The sequence below is a fragment of the Labeo rohita genome, chromosome 16, assembly GCF_022985175.1.
Source record: "Labeo rohita strain BAU-BD-2019 chromosome 16, IGBB_LRoh.1.0, whole genome shotgun sequence".
NCBI classification, from domain to species: domain Eukaryota; kingdom Metazoa; phylum Chordata; class Actinopteri; order Cypriniformes; family Cyprinidae; genus Labeo; species Labeo rohita.
The window spans coordinates 9,314,114-9,333,159 of NC_066884.1; positions in this window are offsets into that span (position 1 = coordinate 9,314,114).

Below are 19,046 nucleotides of genomic sequence, written 5' to 3' on the forward strand. Positions count from 1 at the left end.
GCGGGGCCTGATTGGGGAGGGGCTTGGGTAGGATGTGGGCGGGGACTACGTGTCTTCACAGATCTGGCCTGCATATACAAGAGAATAGATCTGAGTGGAGGATAAACAGGAATGGCATTTACGTTCCATTTGTTTTCTTTTGTGATTTCTTGAAGGTGTAATTTATGATTTCCTTGTTCTTGGGTGGATTTGGGGGTTTTCTGTTTCTTGTATATTTTTGCCATTTTTAATTCTCATTTAAAACTCTGAAAGGGCTGAAAACTGAATGTAATCCATCATATCAACATTATTAGATACTAATTTTGAGGAAAATATATGCATTGCTTAAACTCCTGTGTCTTGTCTTCTGTAACACTTGCCAAATATACAGTTGAGGTCAAAATACTTCAGGTTCCACAAATTCTTTGTTTTTTCAGCTTTTTGTGTATTTGAATCCTTTCCAACAATGACCATATGATTTTGAGATCCATCTTTTAACACTGAGGACAACTGAGGGGCTCATATGCAACTATTACAGAAGGTTTAAATGCTCACTTGATGCTTCAGAAAGAAAACATGAGGCAGTAAGAGCTTTGGGGTGAAAACTTTTTGAATTTGAAGATCAGGGTGAATTTAACTTATTTTGTCTTCTGGGAAACGCATACGTTTCTTCAGTCTCTTTTGAAGGGCAATCTTAAATGGGGGAAAAAAAAGATATTTAGGCAAAATAAGAAAAATGTACAAATCTTCATTCTGTTCAGAAGTTTTCAACCCTGGCACCTGAAGCATAAGTGAGTGTTTGAGCCTTCTGTAATAGTTGCATATGAGTCCCTCAGTTGTCCTCAGTGTGAAAAAATGGATCTCAAAATCATAGTCATAGTTGGAACAGCAGTGAATCAATTGTTGCGGAACTAACAAAAGAATTTGTGGTACCTGAAGGATTTTTCTGAAGAATAACGGGCAGCTTAACTGTTCAGGACAAACAAGGGACTCGTAAGCAACTATCACAAAAAAATACAAACAAACAAAAAACAAACAGCTGTGGATCATTCAGGTAACAACACAGTATCAAGAATCAAGTGTATGTAAACTTTTAAGCAGGGTCATTTTTATAAATTCAACCATTATTCTCTTTTGTGGACCCTACTAAGTAGACCTCTTTTATTGTGAAATATCTTATTCAGGTCAGTACTAAATAAAATAAAAAAACATGCATTTTATTTTGGTAAAATAGCATTTTGCAGATTCTGCAAGGTGTATGCAAACTTTTGACTTCAACTGTAAGTACCAACGACTCAGCATATGCAACAGTGTATTAATGTCACTAGAAGTAGGACTTCTGGGATTGGAACCAAATTGAATGCCTACGCACGCCAGGCTAGCCTGTCTTTATGATGGATAATCTGTCTATTGCAGTTTAGTCTATTTGTGTCCGCCTTCATGTGGTAAGGGGATTGCTGTGTTACTTGCTCTGTCACTGGATTTAATGTGTTTGATTAGCATTTGTTCTGAAACTTTTGGCCTATAATGGTCACATGGTCCCTAAAATCTAGCTCTTTATTTAGAATAATCAGCTTTAAGGAGTCAGACCATTACGGTGTTAATAACACTCTCTTGGAACAAACCACTGAAGCCTGAAATACAAAAATCACACATTTCTGACACTGATGGACAAGCATGGAAATAAATGGGTTGTTCAAACCACTCATTTGTGCTGTGGTGTGACATGGCAGTCAATAATATTCAGCCATTTGCCACTCAATTCCTTCACTGAATTGACAGTCTGGATTTTTAATTAGCGTTAGAGGTGTGGTGTGCTTAATCCCTGAACCGTTGTCAAGTTTGTGGGAAATTTTAAATTACCCTGACCACCAGACTGTAAAGAACATTTGGGTGTGTCTATATTCATAAAAGGTTTCACTGCGGATCATTTTGCTGTATAATAACCTTTAGGGGATGGTGGTTTCTCAGCGGGCCCTCTGCCGCAGATGTTGAACCCGTCTGCTCTGCACATGGGGATTATTCTGCTGATATAAGCGATTTAATATCACGTGCATGTCGCTCCGCAAGAAAAATCTCCATAATACAGTTATCAGTCTGGGTACATCTAGGGTTAAAATGAGTTTAAGCAGGACATTTGACATGCTAATATGACCTTTAAACTTTTGGAAAACAAAATCAGTGTCTTAGCGTAGTCCTGCACACATAACCAGAGCAATCTTTGCTCTTCTGTGCTAATACACAAGTAAAATGTAATCACACTTAAGACTCCAGAAACAAGATATGCATACACACTGCTGGTGTTGAATATATTTTAAAGGATCATTAAGATTATTAAGCACTCTGGTTATCATGATTAGTGTGGGGAATGGAAATGCCATATCTGTACTCTGCAGTCACATGGTCTTCTCATAAATCATTTGCCCATTGCCTTTCAGCCATGGTGATTAAAATGTTCAACCTTAAGCTCAAAGAAAGTGCCATTTTGAAGAGACAATGCAGACAAAAGGAATGACAAGTGTTTAATTTTTCACACTCTCCTATGGAATGGAACTGAATGGTAACCATCAAATCATCACCTTTTGTGTTTATAAGTAAGTCATATAGGTTTGGAATGACATGGTATGTAAACGATGACAGAATTGTCATTTTTGGTTATACTACTTCTTTAAACGAGTATTTCGCCATAAAATGAAAATTCTTTTATTGTTTACTTGCCCACATGTATGACTTTCTTCTATATAATACGTCTTTACATCCATGACGTTCTTCCATCAAACACAAAAGATGTTTTGAGGTCAGTGATCACATTTGGGGTTGCCAGGTTTTCACATCAAAACCCTCCCAATTGCTACTCAAAACTAGCCCAATTGCGTTTGAAGGGGGGTCTCACGGTAAAATCGCATTCCTAGGGGTAAAATACATATTTTTGGTGCGGTTCCCCTGGTAAAATTCGCATCCCAGGGACTAAATGTCACGTTTTTGTGTCACTTCAACCTGCGACAACAGTGTTAAAGAAGCCCAATTCAGCGGGAAAACCGTGAACTTATGAGAAGTAGTTTCTGCTACACGCGGGAAAATGTTCCAAATTCGGATAGAACGAAATGTAGTACGTTTTCTGAAAGACCAGTAGCTTTCAAAATCCAGTTGTGTTTTTGTGCATTCAGAGTTGTCTTGTGAATAGAAATTTTGCCAAGTCTGACCTCACTAGCTATGTTTCCATTTCCAAGATGCGAATTTAATGTTTCCATTCAGAGTTTTTTTATGCGATATTCCAAAATGCGCAAAAAAATAGGTGGGTGTTTGATGGAAGATATACTGATTTGAATTAGCATGAAGGATGAGCAAACGATGGCAGAATTGGTGAACTGCCTCTTTAAGGACTGAATGCCTGAAGGAAAAATAGTGTGCGTGCAATTCAAGCAGCTTACAAATTGTTAGTTATTGCAAACAACTAAGGCAGTGTGTAATAGCACTGCAAGTCGAAGTTCGAATTTACATTGAATTTAATCCTTGAGCTGAAAAATCCAAATAAATTTTTTTTTTGATACGCCTGCATAAGTTATCAAGCATCAGTTATTAAGTTTGACAGAGTGCGCTTCCGGTATCAGATGAATTTCAATGAGTTTGAGTTCAGCTGCGTGTAGCTGTGGGTGGGAGGATAGAAACTCATACAGAATGTCAGATTGGCTGAGATTCACCATGACAGTTTTACAGTCTGCTTCATAATGACAGCTACAGTGCGCCCCCTGCTGTCACCGGACAGCGGTGTGCTTTTTTTTGGAGCAACCTTTGACTTTTTGTTTGACGGTGTAAAGTGAGAAACCACACTTCAGATTGATCTGAAATTGATAACAGAATGGTGAGAAAGAACAGAAAACAGAAAAATGGTTTTCAAAACAAAAATGGTAAGGTGTGTACTGAACCTTTAAATGAACAGTTCTTGAAATTACTTTTTTTTTTTTTCTTGGTGTGAAGACCATTTTAAATAATGTGAAGAACTCTTTTCCACATTAAAGACCATTTTGTGCAATGGAATGTTTGTTCAATGGATGTTAAAGATTCTTAATGGAACCATAACTTTTATTTTTAAAACTGTGTTGTTGTTGTTGTGATGCACATGTTAGGCGTATCCGTTGGTGCAACAGAAAATTTATTTATTCTAGTTTACCTACTTCTGTATTTTATTTATTCATTGAATTTGTTACTTACTTGTAGCAGCTGCCAAAATTGGACGTAGGTGTATTTTAAGGCACCATCTGTCTTTATCGGTGGAGTGGAGCCCTTTGCTTTAAACTATAATGATCAGAAGGAAAGCACCCACACACTGCAGGATACGAAGCTTTCATCTTTGTGTTCTCGTTTTAAAAATGCTGGACATGCTCTTGCCCTTTGTGTCTGAAAGCATAATGCAAGAGAGTAGGAGGAAGGTCTTTCTTCCATTCCTTAACACCCATCATTACTATGCAATAGTCTGCATTGTGACCGCACAATTTAGAACCAGCTCGGGTTTCTGATATTACTTTGCTTTGTGTAACACGCGACCCCCTACAGCACTGAACAGGAGGCGTCATTTCTGAATTTTGATTGTCCTTTTATAGTGGGTTTTTTGGCCCTTTTCGGAGCATGACAGCACTGTGAACCTTCATTATATGGCAAAAGCTATGTAATCGACTGCTCAAAAAAAATCTATTTTTATGTTTCACAGAAGATAACATCATTCAGCCTTGGAAGGAGAGTTTTTATTTTTGGCTGAACTACTTCTTTAACGTACACTCCTTAGTGAAAGACACCAGTTTGCAAGGGAAATATTTTTGACTGAATGTAATTTAATTTCCTCTGTCTAATAATTGGAAGTAAAAATGTCAAACATTTCTCTGCTCTAGAAAATATACGGCCATTTTAAAATAGATTCATATGTTTCTGAAGAAAAGTAAGTGCTTGACTTCACCATATAATCACCATATACAAATATTCTACTAAATAAACATACTTAAAATATTAATTAAATTACACTTAAGCCTAGGACGGGGCGATATGGCCAAAAAAAACCCCCATATCTCTGTATTTGTTGATGGAATTGTGATATATGGTATATATGTTTTTCTGTTTGGATAAAAAAAAACTTTTTCACACCCACCCAGTGTTGTCCAAGGAAGCATTGTTCATACTGAAAACCAAAACAGTGAATGTAACTAGGCTATGCTATAGACCAGGGGTGGTGAACTCCGGTCCTGGAGAGCTGCAGCCCTGCAGAGTTCAGCTCCAACTCTAATTAAAACTCACCTGCCTGCAGCTTTCTAGTAACCCTTCCTACCTTGTTCAGGTGCGTTTGATTAGGGTTGAAGCAAAACTATGCAGGGCTGCAGCTCTTCAGGACCGACATACGCCACCCCTGCTATAGACTATCCACTTTATTTCACATAAGAGTAAATTGTATGGGTTTGGCTTCTGGTCTCATCCGTGTCCAGCTATAGAGGGCTTGCACTTAAGTCATGATCAATTACCGGGATGTGCAACCATACTGGCGACACTCGGATGTAAACAACAGCATGGATTGCACAGATTATGTACTGCTGAATACATTGTTTTTCTAATTTATGCTGTCTAAACCATGGAAAAATCATGTGGATGCTGCTGAATCATATAGAGAAGGGCTTAATATGCAGGAAAGGGCGCAATATTTTGACAAACTAAAGTTAATAGGTGGTTAAAGATACGTACAAGCAGTATTAATTATTAGCCTAATATTTCACCTACCTGACTGGAAATGATAAAAACAAACACAAATGTTGTCAAGATTTTTTTGCCCTGGAAATCCTGGTTCAGTTTGGCCAACCACAAGTGCCCTTTGTCCCCAGACAGTCTTTTGCACTTTTCTCCTTAATTTGTTATAACTTTTGGCAGTCTATAGTACTCCAAATGTATTTCCCAGTCTGACCGATTAGTACAGCCCAAAACATAACAATAATTCACCATTTTCAGCAGCAATAATCACCAAAATATACACAGTTCATTCCATTCAGTGGGATTGTTTACGTTTTGTGCCAGTATAGCTGACTAATGGTGCCTTGTTAAAACTCTATTTTTAGCTATACAAAACAGCTTGTTTTGCTGCTTGATATTGCAAATTAGTGTGTCTTAACATATTATTTTACTGTATTATATTAATTATATATGCATTGGTTTGTAGTGCAAACTGTTTTACCGTTTACTGCTCGTTGTTAGTCTTCTTATTGTTTCTGAATAGCGGCTAATGAACCGGAAGTCTCGCCCATAAGAAAAAGGTGGATATTATGCAAAAATGGTTGAAATCACATAACATTGTAAAATTGCAACATTACAATCTAAATACAAAAATCGTGTTCAAAGCTAAATGTTAAACTCACTAAACTAAAAATTAAAATAGATAAAAACCAAAAGCAGACTAATTCACTTTACAGTTACTGCTATCATAAAAATAGACTTGTAGGTTTAAAATTCTACATATGACACAATCATTGTCCATCTACAAACGGCGGCGCTCGTTCACTTAAGTCTGTGAAGATTAATGGAGACTCACCTATAAAAGGCTCATCCACTCTTGACAGCAAAATGGAAATATTTCCATGACTTTCTAACATTTACAGATGGAGAATACCTGTGGAATGTAAGTTCACTGAGGAAAACACCACATCTCTAACAAACAGCTAAAGTAGCTGTTAGCAGCACACGCAGACTTTCTGTCATAGCATCTGTCATGTGTTAACTATATCTTACGAGTTATTTGATAGATACTAATATAAAGCATGTCACGTGTTTAGGACAAATTGGATTAAGCATTTTCCCGCAGCAGCTCATCTGTCCTCTGCTATTGTTCACATTTTTAACAAATCATTGTATCGATATAAACGTTTGCAGAAAGTTGATATAAACTCGATACACATCTCAGCCCTACTTGAACCGCCTGTATGTTGTGTAATACAATGTACATATTCAATGCAATATACAAAAACAATGATCTTATTACTATACAACGTTTTCTCATTCACATCCACAACAGTAATCACTTAAGTTATTCCATTTTTTCAAAACCAAATTGCCTTATTTTGAAAGAACAAACACAATTTTAAAGCAATTAACTTCCATGTAAAGCAGAAACCTCTGAAACCTGTGGATAATGGTGTGGAAATTGCTTTTCCTCAAGAAAATGTGATTGACTGTGTCACAATGTGGCAGTTGCCACGCTGTGTGGGTATTTATTTTTTTTTTAGAAATAAGGTCTGAGGAGTCAATGGGAAAAAAAGCTCCACAGCTGCGGCTTGATGAATGCCATCTTATCAAAGGCAACATGTCTTGCAAAAGAGAAATAGTATTTACAGAAACCTAAGGATTCATGGTGTGAGAAGTGTTGTATTGCCACCAATCTCATGCATTACGTATCCTAACTCTGCACTTTTCTGATCTAAACCTCTGCACTTTGAACCAACAAAATAATGAAGCTTTATTGTTCTACAAATGTGGGCCTTAAATTTGAAGAATCGTCTCCATCTGTGATACTTTTTTAAAATCCAAAATCTAAATGTCACTCATTTTGTCATTTTGTCAGGTTGCACCGTTCCAACTGGCACAATGCATGGTAATTTATTTTGTAAAGACAATGTCTGCTTTAGACAGGGTTAAATGGAGAATCCCTCCCAAGAGGCCAAATCAAAGTGACAGCACTGAGATGTTGAAAAAAGGTTTTCACATCACTTGTCAGTTCACCAAATCCGTGTTAACATTAAGGCCTAATAGCTGGAAGATTAGACTTGTACGGTAATTAGTAGGTCAGGAATGCGCTGTGTGTGACAGGCAGAAGAGGAGTGCGTGACTGGTATAATTGTGCGTGTTTCTGGAAGAGTGCAAAGGATGTACTTCATATCAGCTCGAGCGATGTCAGGTGGTGGGTGGAACGATCTCGCTCTCTGTCTAAAAGCTATGAGATAACACCTAATTAGTGGTTACAACATTAACACAGCCACTATAGACTACACAGAGCATCTAGGGATATTCATGTTTACATACACTTACACAAACAGCTAAGTTGGTATCTTCAAGAAAAACTTCTAATTATTATGTATATATAAATACACACAAATTTAAGAGAAATATGTTATTTATGTAAAAAAAACATATACATGAATGTACTTGTATTTATATATACATAATAATTACACACAGTACACACACATATATTGGGCAATCTCAAACTTTTATTTTTTATGCGATTAATCATTTGACAGCCATAATGGATGTGTGTATATATATATATATATATATATATATATATATAGATGGATGGATGGATATATATATATATACCTATATCTCTCTATATATACTTTATATATAGAGATATAGGTAGTTAGATGTAGATATAATATTTTTTTATTTTATACAGATTAAAAAAATGTTTAGAGAGTTGTATTTTTGAAGGTTGATTTTTCTGAGATTTTATTCTTTTTAATTTCTAAACATTTTTTAAAAGGAGTTTCAATGATTTTTTTTTCTGTACTGTTTAGTTTTCATAAAATGAGTTCTGTGGATATTTTTAAGATAGAAGACAGGAATAAAATACAAGGTTTGTTTATTTATTTATTTATGGTGTGATCATATGTATTAAAGTGGAAAACCAATTGAAAGACCATTTAAATATAAATACTTGCTAAATATTGTTTAGCATTTCTTGTGATATCTATAAAAAACCCATAAAGGACCTATTTCTAAAGCAAGGGGTTTCAAATTTGGTGTATCCTGGATCCTATTTATATGTTTTAAATTAATAATTTTTACTTTTGATCTCCTCTCTTAAAAATGGTTTAAAGGCTGAAATGTGATGTTTATAATTTTATAAGACCTTTTGTTTTTCTGAAAATGTCGTTCGTGTCATTTTATGGTTTATGATGTTATTATAGACATTGCCCTACCCTTCTCATATGGTATTAATTTTATTACAGGTTTTAAAAAAGGGCCATAAAATGCCTTAAATTGATTCAGATACCCTGTTGTGAAATGAATATTCCTTCCTTGATATTTGTTGATATTTGTGTTTTGAAAATGTTTTTGATTGACATTGAGTGCCAGGCACTTTTCAGATTTTGGTAGCCTGAAATAAATTGAACTACCTCAAATAAAAAAGACCATATTTTTTATATAGAAAATGGGATAGGAGTCAAAATTGCAATCAAAAACATTTTCAAAACACAAATATCAAGGAAGGATTTTTATTTCACTGTTTACAGAGTATCTGCAGATTTTTTAAAAATCAATTTAAAGCTTTTTATGGCCCTTTTAAGGCTCCAATAAAATTAATACTGTATGCAGGGTAGGGCAATGTTTATGGTAACATATTAAATCGTAAAATGACATGGCACTACCAGAGATTTTGAAATTTTGTGAGCCCTGCGACATGTCTGTTCTGAACCTCATTGAAACAGCCCATAGAAATGTTTTGTAAATCTAAGCCAGTAAAACCTCAAAGCAGTACCAACTTCACATTCCTAACTCGTTTATATTTGAAAGCTGTGTGAAAATACCCATAAACTGTAACTCTGTCATTTGAAATTTCAATACAGCTGCATATTTACCTTTAAACATTGACACATACTAACTAGCGTTCTACTGCAGCAACTCATTGATAAAGTGCACATCCCCCAGAACGTGCAAAAGCTTTCAGAAGATGCCGAAAGGCAGCTAACAGTTTGACCATTTGAAAATAAATGTTTGTCGTTCATAATCTATATCCCCGTCTGTGGTCTAATGTACTGTTAGTTTGAGGCCTTGGAAGATAAATAGCAACATTCTGAGTTTACATCCTGTTTTTTTACTTCATTTCCACTCCTGGTCTCCTTAAAAATCTAGTCTCAAGGTTGTGTACTAAAAGTCACCTGACTGCTGCATTTACTAGGGAATTATTTTCTCCACGTATTCTATTGCACTTTGCTGACGGTGATGTTCTGCTTCATTTTTCAGACACCATAAAGGCAAAGATGCTATTATGATGAACCAAATTAAATTTTTGCAGTTTCCATATTTTATCTATTTTCCAAATTTCTCTACCATTGCAGCAAGGTTTTGTGATGAAAATAGCCATTAGGATGTGCAGCTGACAGCTTAAACATGCTGAGTGGGTAAAGTTGGATCCTAGCTCTTCAATGAATGGGCACCGTCAGAATGAGAGTCCAAACAGTTGATAAAAACATCACAATAATTCTTCGATCCACATTACTCCAGTTGATTAAATAATGTCCTGTAAGGTGAAAAGCTGCTTGCTTGTAAGAAGCCAATCCAATGTTTGGACTCTCATTCTGATGGCACCCATTCACTACAGAGGATCCATTGGTTAATTTCTCTAAGTAGTGCGATTAAGAAACAAACTCATCTACAACTTGGATGGCCTGAGGGTGAGAACATTTTCAGAATATTTCATTTTTGGGGAAACTGTTTCTTTAAAAACAGAGGGAGTTCAATCTCGCTTTCTCACACATGTGCCAGTTCAGAAAGCAAGAAGATTGTTCTTTAAGCATCATACGGGGTTGCCAGGGGAACTGTGTCGTACATAAAGGATTTACTGAACAAGTAAATAGCATTAGAAGGAAGTGGGACTTAGAAATGCCATGTTGTTGACATCAAGTGCCCTCGAACCAAAACACAGACACTCACAATTACTGTGTTGCACCGTTCATCTTTACCTCTCTGAGACACCAGGGGAATAAAACACTAATTACAGTCTAAATTGAACATATTTGCAACAAAGTAAGAAAAGCAAATTAATTCAGTTATTGTAAGGAGTCTGCTGTGCTTCTTGCATTGTGTAGTAATTATTATTTTGCCTTTGCTGTGCGGTTGAGCAAAGGCTTAAGTCAGTATTTAACAGAAGAAAATGGAAAGAAGCTTTGTCTTAAAACAATGCCTTTAAATTGCCAACAGTGCCAATTGCCAACAATGCCAACCAAAATCAAAACTGTGCTTTCAGTGCATTTGAAGGATTATCCATATCTAGCTCTTTTTTACACCAGTGCCAATTGATCATCCTTGTAACATGGTCATTCAGACAGTTTTTGTTTTTAATTGCCATGCTTTATATGTCAGTTCCAGTTGTGATGATATGACCTTTTTGAGACTCATTACTAATACTTAAAGGAGAAGTCCACTTCCAGAACAACAATTTACAAATAATTTACTCACCTCCTTGTCATCCAATATGTTCATGTCTTTCTTTGTTCAGTCGTAAACAAATTATGTTTTTTGAGGAAAACATTTCAGGATTTTTCTCCATATAATGGACTGATATGTGCCCCGATTTTGAACTTCCAAAATGCAGTTTAAATGCGGCTTCAAACGATCCCAAATGCGGCTCTAAACGATCAAGTGGGTGAGTACATTATATGTTAATCTTTGTTTTGGAAGTGGCCTTTTCTTTAAGTTCACTTGCTAGCTTAGCCTTCTACTTACAGGCAAAGTTGGTTCAATGGTAAATTTTTTGTTTTTCTTTGCAGAACTGATGCAATGCATAACAACAGCAAAAGTGCATTACTAAATCATTCACTTAACCAATTTGATGAAAACTCTTATTTATTCTTTAACGAAACCTAAAGGCATATTACAATGTGCAGATAGTGCAAGATAAGAAATGCTTAAGAAAGATGATTCTAAAATAAAAATGGACTTTAAGATAGAACAAAAGGTGGCAGTAATGCAACAGCTGAATGAGTTTTTTCACGACCCGTCATCAATTGGCCATATTGGCGGCACTGAACATAAACAACACCACTGAAACTCGCATATTTTGCTGATTATTGTTGTTGAAAATTATCAATTGTACCACCTATTCACTTTAGTTTTTTCAAAATATTGCACCCTTTCCTGCTTACTAAGTCCTTCTCAATATGATTTAGCAGCTTCCACATGTTTTTTCCATTGTTTAGACAGCATAAATTAGCAAAACAACATATTCAGTAGTGCATTAACTGTGCAATCCATGCTGTTGTTTACATCTGAGTATCTCCAATATGGCCGCGCATCCGGGTGACTGACCAAATCATGACGTAAGTGCAAAACCTCTATCATTCATCCAAACACCCTTATTCATTCAGGGAGAAGCAAATGTTGATTGTGTTTATGGCTTTGTTTGGCATAATTTCTGTTGGCAGGCAAAACAAAGAAGCTGGCGAAGAAGCTGTCTAAATGTAAGTTACTCAATATTAACTACTATTGAAGATTTTGTAGCTTGTCTGAATATCATCACTTGTCTAAATATCAGCGTCTGTATATTGCTGGAAAATAAAGAGCTTGCAAGTGAGCTTCCATCTACACCATTGTTGAGGGAAAGAACAGTGCAGTGTTCTCACTGACACAAGTCCATTTTTTAATAGAATGCTTGATTCTAACTTGCAATTTATGGCCAGTGAACACTTCTTTTGTGTTCAAGCTCAAGCTGCAAGCTCAAACTTGTTAAAGAAAAGGAAGTGTAGCACCAACAGTGGCTTTGTTTTAGTGGTATAGAGTCACTCATTTATAGGGTTTGCACTGTATCACGATTTGGTCAGTCACCCGGACACGCAGCCATATTGGAGATAGATGTAAACAACAGCATGAAATGCACGCTTTAATGTACTACTGAATATGTTGTTCTGCTAATTTATGCTATCTAAACCACAGAAAAAAAATGTGCGGAAGCTGCAAAAATCATATAGAAAAGGAATAAGAAAGAAGGAATATTTCGTATAAGCAGGAAAATTAGCAATATTTTGACAAACTAAAGTTAATAGATGGTAAATATGTATGTAATATGAGCAGTATTAAATGTGATATTAGTCTAATATTTCACCTACCTCACCGGTAATGATGAGAACAAACACGAATGTTGTCAAGATTCTTGTCCTGAAAATCCTGGTTCAGTTTGGTCAACCACAAACTGTTCCTCAGCACTCTTCTCCTTGATTTGTTATAACTTTCAGCAGTCTATAGTTCTTCAAATGTTTTTCCTGGTCAGACCGATTAGAACAGCCCAAACATAATGATAACTGACCATTTTCAACAGCAATAATCAGCAAAATATGCAAGTTTTGTTCGATTCAGTGGCACTGTTTACGTTCAGTGCCACCAATATGGCCGACTAATGACGCGTCGTGACCACGCTCTGTAGGTATAGGCTATACCTTACCATTATTACGATGATGTGGGACTGTTAGTGACAACTGTGGTTGTAGTTACATAAATGCTTATTTTTGACACTGAGCCAAAGTGTTTCTTAGTGTTTCTTACATCGGGTCATCTGATTGTCATGTAACATTGAGTTGTCAGACAAACCTGCAAAAGTGTAGACTATTAAAAACATAAAAAATAAAAAGACTTTAATAAAATATAACTTGTATAAAATAAAATATATAATTGTAAGAGAATATGACTTAAATATTTTCTGTGTGTGTGTATTCTCAATGGAAATGAGGACAAAGACGTAATTACGCATTTGCCAGGCAAACACCGTTCGCTGAAACTAAGGTAAAGAAAAAGATAGGTTTGATGTCTCATCCTTCAAATATTGGTCAGGGATTTTTTCTCTATGCACTTGTGTATGAATCATTTATGGAATGATTCATTTTTAATTAATGCTTTGTGGTAGGCTGCTCTTTGGCATGTGAGTGTTGGAGGAACACTTGAGGATTCTCAAGAGCCTTTTACGTTCATATTGTGTTCTGTTTTAATTACTGCCACCAACATGCTAATTCTCATGAAGCATTACCATTTGCACTAGCCATGGACTGTCCATGGAGAGGCAGAAGTCACCAGCTCTATGACAATAAAGTCTGTAGAGGCCAATTCAGTTGGACAGTTTGCTTGTTGTCATGCTTTTATTGGAAAAAGCAGGAATAGTGACAGAATAGACAGCTTAAATGACATAAAAATATCGCACAGAATTATGTTTGTGGTTTATTTAGGAGTTTTAATGATTAATAAGCAGGTTGATTATTAATTTTCATTGTTATGTAAACACAAAACTCTAGCTTCAGGATATCTCATAAATATTGATTCTAGTACTATAGGTCAAGGTGTGTTTCCTGACTCACTCGGATTCCAGAAAGTTGCAAGGTTGCAAGACTATAGCGGTTGCATGTGAAAAGAGACATGATTGTGAACTTTGCATTATATGTCTTAATTAAGGTCAGAGAACTCCTCTCTGAATAGTATAAAATGTCACATACGGTGTCTATATGAATTATTGTGAATTTGCTTGGTCTGTGAGGGGGTCTGAGTAAAAATAGTCTATTAACAAAATGTCATCTGGATGACCTCGGCTGTAGGTGTATTGGATAAAATAAGCTGCTGTCTTGAGTTTGAGTGGAAGAAAACAAGTGTTGAGCTTTATTCAGAAAAAAGTGGATTACTGCATTTCCAACAAAATATCCTGCAGCCAGATTTAAACCAGATTCACTTTTGAGAATAACAGGCTGAACAAAAACAAAACATTGTGTGATGTGCAGCATATTCGCATGTTTGTTTCATCAGAATCAATTATAGAGGGATGTTTCCAGATATTGTGTTTGATTTTTCTTGTATGTTTTATCGACACAAAAGAATAATATGTCATTCAAAATGATTTTCCAGTCAGATGTTAACCTGTGATCCTCAATTTGTTCATAAAAATAACCTGCAATTTCAGCTCAGTCAGTGTGACAATAAATCTGTTTCATGCCACGACAGTAATTTGTTTTTTGGTAGCTGTACTGTGAATGGTCAGGTCTCTGTGTACTCTGATGTTTCTTTGGAAACAAACAATGCAAATTAATGTGGCATGACCTCCGATAAGTGGATTTATTGAAGATGTTTCTTGGAAAATGAGTTCCAGGAGGAACCTGTCTACTCTGATATGCCAAACCATGCCTGTAGGACAAATGTTTTCATCTTTATAGCATAATTTAATTAATTAATTTATTATAACTTAATTAGTAAAGGTGTGAGTTTTTTTTAACACTTTAATTGTATACAGAATACTTAATTCTGAATACGTAATTCTTAATTCTGGTCAGTTGCAAAATTGAGTCTTCTGTAACACTTTTCATAAATGCAATTTAAAGCAGCTCAATGAGGCCATCTTGTGGCTGAAAATTGACATTGGAGGGCGTTAGTATTAATTTTAATATACAGTTGAGGTCAAAAGTTTACATACACACCTTGCGTGTTATTTTTTTTTAATTTAGTACTGACCTGAGTGAGATATTTCACATAAAGGATGTTCACATATAGTCCACAAGAGAAAATAATAGTTACATTTATAAAAATTACCATTTGAAAGTTTACATACGCTTTATTTTTAATACTGTGTTATTACTGTTTTTTTTTTTTAGTAATATTTGTTTTTTAGTCCCTTGTTTGTCCTGAACAGTTAAACTGCCTGCTGTTCTTCAGAAAAATCCTTCAGGTCCCAGCATTTTCAGTATTTTTGTGTATTTGAACCCTTTCTAGCAATGACTGTATGATTCTGAGATCCAGCTTTTCACATTGAGGACAACTGAGGGACTCATGTGCAACTATTACAGAAGGTTCAAATGCTCACTGATGCTTCAGAAGGAAAAACGATGCATTAAGAGCCGGGGGGGTGAAAACTTTTGAACAGAATGAAGATGTGTACATTTTTATTTTGTTACCATGTTACCTAAATATCTTATTTATTTATTTTTTTTCATTTAGTACTTCCTTTCAGAAGCTACAGAAGATGCTTACAAGTTTCCCAGAAGACAGATAAGTTAACTTTACCCTGATCTTCAAATTCAAAAAACTTTTCACCCCCGGCTCTTAATGCACCGTGTTTAAAAGCCTGGGGGTGAAAACTTTTGAACAGAATGAGGGTGTGTACATTTTTCTTATTTTGTCATAAATATCTTTTTTTTTTTTTTTTTAATTTAGTACTGCCTTTCAGAAGCTACAGAAGATACTTAATGGCAAACAATCTTATCCATCAAAATATGTTACTTGTCTTTAAAATCATGGTACTGTTCAAGTAATTTTTAAAGAAATTAATACTTTTATTCAGCAAGCATGAATTAAATTGATCAAAAGTGACAGTAAAACCATTTAAAATATTAAAAAGCATTTACATATCAAATAAATGCTGTTCTTTAACACTATATATATTCACCAAAGTATTCTGAAAAATCACATTTTAATCCGAAAACAAAAACTCTCAGGGGGGGGAAAACGGACTGTACTATTTGCACAATGACAGAGAGAACAGTGATTTTTGTGTTGTCCCTGAACAGCTTTGTGTACTGTTAGCATGAAGGTTTCCTGAGGGGCCATAACGGCAAGAAAGCCATAAACCTGTTGTGTGTTCTATTAGCAGAGATGAGAGAGAGATCTCTGTGCATTTGTGCTGTGGAGACGCAAATCTTTTTTACTCAGCAGTGTTTCGACCAGCAAATCATCTTTCCTCTGGCTGACAATGCTGCCACAGCAGTCTACCTGAAATCACATACCAACATGAAACAGATGTTGAAATATACTAACAAATTTAAAGATTATAAATAGCGGGTAGTAGACACTAGTCCTATTTTCATATCTCATTGTATTTCAAGATAATCATATAACACTAGAGCTTCCCCTTGTGGTTGTGCACAGATATGCAGCTAGCTAAAGAGGATGTCGGATAAACTGTTTTTACATTTTATCCAGAGCATATATGAGTGATGCTTGTCTCCTTGGTTGGCTGTGATTCCTCCTTTAATGAAACTTGAAAGGTTGCCCATGCTACGTTAAGGTATAATCTTTAAGAGTGCACCTTTAGTGCGGTCAAACCTGAGTAACCGGCTCAGGTCTTTAACCACTAAGCCACACCACCCCATAATGCTCAGTTTATTCTGTGGCTAGAAACTGCATTATATCTGCAATGTTTGAGTGAGTCTCAGTTTGAGTAATCCCCAAAAATATGGTTAGATCACCACACTTAAGATTAGTCCACATGAAAGAAAGAAGGTCAAGTTATTCTATACTGTCATTTTGATAGTCAAAATGAAGCATTTCTAAAATTTTCCGATGTTAGCAGACAGATATTATATTCCTACATTATCACTACGTCAAGATTTTTGACGTTTTTTAAAGTTCATTGTGCTCACCAAGCCTGCATTTATTTGATCTAAAATACAGCAAAAGCAGTAATACTGTCAAATATATGTATGTATGTAATACCCGCTTTCTATCTGAAAATATTTTAAAATGTAATTTATTTCTGTGATCAAAGCTACATTTTTAGCATCATTACTCCAGTCTTCAGTGTCACATGATCCTTCAGAATCATTGCAATATGCTAATTTGCTGTTCAAGACAACGTTTATTATTACTATTATTATCACCAATATTTAAAACAGTTGAGTACAGAAAGATTCAAAGATCTGCATCTGAAACCAGCTTTTGTAGCTTTATACACTATACCATTCAGAAGTTTGGAGTCAGTGTAATTTTTTATATTGGGGGGGAATAAATTATAGAAATTAATACTTTCATTTAGCCAAGATGCTTTAAATGGATCAAAAGTGATGATAAAGACATTTATAATGTTACAAAAGATTTCTATTTCAGATAAATGCTGCACTTCTGAACTTTCTATTCATCAAAGAAACCTGAAAAAAATCTACTCAGCTGTTTTCAGCATAATAATCAGAATATTAGAATTATTTCTAAAGGATCGTGTGACTGGAATAATGATGCTTAAAATTCAGCTTTGAAATCAGGAATAAATTACATTTTAAAACATATTGAAATAGAAAACAGTTATTTTAAATAGTAAAAATATTTCAGATTTTTGGCTTGGTGAGCAGAAGAGACTTCTTTAAAAAGCATTAAAAACTTACTGTTCAAAAACTTTTGACTGGTAGTGTATATAACAGTGGCTCTAAACTGGTTTTAAAGTGGAAAAGTTGGAAAAGTCGGAAAAGTCAAGTGATAACTCAACACAGTACTGTCATCATACATAGGACTAACAAAGTGCAAAATAAGAGTGGATGAATAAAAAAAATTCAGCAAAGAAATTGGCTTCTACACCATTGAAACTGACAGCCAGTAATTTGCCAAAAAACACATCATGCTTGGCACAAACATGATTATTTTCAATGCAAATGAACCCATATTTAATGTAGTCTTGGTCATATTTCCTTTTTACCTTGCACTGTTTTATTCATGGTGTTTAAAGATGTTATACAACCTGTCCATGTTGGCATCTCTGCCTAATTTGGCTGGTGTGTACCAAATGACAGATACATTTATATAAAAAAAACATTTGATTGGAAACATGACCTTTGATGTCAACAACAAAAGAAATGGGAAGCCTTTTTTCCACCATTTTAAAAGCCTGTTTATTTTGCTAGATGGATTTTATTATTTGCATTTGGTTTTTCCCCCACTCCCATATCAGAAAAAACATACCCTCCAGTTTCTAAATAATGCTCCAATAGGATATGCATCTTGCTTTTGGTTTAACTGAAGTCCTGGGCAGTGGGAGCGAGTGAAGAAGGGCTCTGACGTCTTAAACTTGTAATTTAGGCTTGGCGATAACAATAACAGACAATTCATCTACAGACAGCTGTATTCATTGACGCTTCAATTCATTAATTGCATGCCAGGCCAATGATGAATGACGAATTGGGCTTCATGATGAATTCTTAATTGATTCTGCCTAGCTTGAGCGTTTTATTTGACTACTCAAAGAAACTCAATAAAAGTCTGTAATGAACTGGAGGGAAATGAAAATGGTTGCAAAACTATTGGCAGAATTGAAAAACTCCATTAGCCACTAAAAACATATTGTGGAACAGTCCAAAATGAAGAAGAATTATTTTGGTTCCACAAAGAACCATTCAGTCAAGGGTTCTTTAAACAACCATCTCTTTCTTACCTTCTTTCGCCACAAAGAACCTTTTGTCAAATGTGAAAGGTTCTTTATGGAACCATTTAGACAAAAATGGTTCTTTTATGACATCGTGAAGCACCTTTTATTTTTTTAAGAGTGTATGAAAACATACATACCGCAAACATGTGCAGTTGACCTGTGACGG